Consider the following 2,016-nt stretch of genomic DNA (forward strand, 5'->3'; position numbering starts at 1 on the left):
CCCTTGGTAACCATTGATTTTTTTTTTTTTTTTTACCTCTCTCCACATTTTTACGTTTTCCAGAAGGTCCTATAGGGACACATACAGTAGCCTTATCAGATTGGCTTCTTTCACTTAGTAATAACATACATTTAAAATTCTTCCGTGTCTTTACATGGCTTGATAACTTATTCCTTTCTAGTGCTGAGCAATATCAATGTCTGAATGGACTGTAGTTTATTTAAACACTCCTTTATCAAGGGACACTTTGGTTGCTTCCAAGTCTTGCCAACTATGGATAAAACGGCTGTATATACACACGTGCAGGTTTTTGTGTGGACCTTTGATGGACAGGGAGGCCTGGTGTGCTGCGGTTCATGGGGTCGAAATGAGTCGCACATGACAGAGCAATTGAACTGAACTGAACTGAAGATTCCAACTCATTTGGTAAAGGGCACAATGGCTGGATGGTATGCTGAGAGAACGTTTGGGTTTGCCAGAAACCGCCACAGTGGCTGCAGCACCGGCGTCAGCACCACCCGTGGGTGAGTGTTCTTCTTGCTCCATGTCCTCGCCAGCACTTAGTGCTGCTAGTGTTCTGGATTTTGGTCATTTAAATAGATCTGTAGTGGTATCTGTGAAAAGAAGAGAAACAAAAAGCAAAGGAGAAAAGGAAAGATACAAGCATCTGAATGCAGAGTTCCAAAGAATAACAAGAAAAGATAAGAAAGCATTCCTCAGAGATCAATGCAAAGAAATAGAGGAAAACAACAGAATGGGAAAGACTAGAGATCTCTTCAAGAAAATTAGAGATACCAAGGGAACATTTCATGCAAAGATGGGCTCGATAAAGGACAGAAATGGTATGGACCTAACAGAAGATATTACGAAGAGGTGGCAAGAATACACAGAAGAACTGTACAAAAAAGATCTTCACAACCCAGATAATCACAATGGTGTGATCACTGACCTAGAGCCAGACATCCTGGAATGTGAAGTCAAATGGGCCTTAGAAAGCATCACTACAAACAAAGCTAGTGGAGGTGATGGAATTCCAGTTGAGCGCTTTCAAATCCTGAAAGATGATTCCGTGAAAGTGCTGCACTTAATATGCCAGCAAATTTGGAAAACTCAGCAGTGGCCAAAGGACTGGAAAAGGTCAGTTTTCATTCCAATCCCAAAGAAAGGCAATGCCAAAGAATGCTCCAACTACCGCATAATTGTACTCATCTCACACGCTAGTAAAGTAATGCTCAAAATTCTCTAAGCCAGGCTTCAGCAATACATGAACCATGAACTTCCACATGTTCAAGCTGATTTTAGAAAAGGCAGGGGAACCAGAGATCAAATTGCCAACATCTGCTGGATCATCGAAAAAGCAAGAGAGTTCCAGAAAAACATCTATTTCTGTTTTATTGAGTATGCCAAAGCCTTTGACTGTGTGGATCACAATAAACTGTGGAAAATTCTGAAAGAGATGGGAATACCAGACCACCTGACCTGCCTCTTGAGAAACCTATATGCAGGTCAGGAAGCAACAGTTAGAACTGGGCATGGAACAACAGACTGGTTCCAAATAGTAAAAGGAGTTCATCAAGGCTGTATATTGTCACCCTGCTTATTTAACTTCTATGCAGAGTGCTACTGCTGCTGCTAAGTCGCTTCAGTTGTGTCCGACTCTGTGTGACCCCATAGACGGCAGCCCACCAGGCCCCGCCGTCCCTGGGATTCTCCAGGCAAGAGCACTGGAGTGGGTTGCCATTTCCTCCTCCAATGCATGAAAGTGAAAAGTAAAAATGAAGTCACTCAGCCGTGTCCAGCTCTTAGCGACCCCATGGACTGCAGCCTACCAGGCTCCTCCGTCCATGGGATTTTCCAGGCAAGAGTACTGGAGTGGGGTGCCATTGCCTTCTCATGAGTAACACTGGGCTGGAGGAAATACAAGCTAGAATCAAGATTGCCAGGAGAAATATCAATAACCTCAGATATGCAGATGACACCACCCTTATGGCAGAAAGTGAAGAGGAACTAAAAAGC

This window comes from Bison bison, unplaced genomic scaffold (assembly GCF_000754665.1).
Source record: "Bison bison bison isolate TAMUID 2011002044 unplaced genomic scaffold, Bison_UMD1.0 scf7180017864522, whole genome shotgun sequence".
Classification (NCBI taxonomy): Eukaryota; Metazoa; Chordata; class Mammalia; order Artiodactyla; family Bovidae; genus Bison; species Bison bison.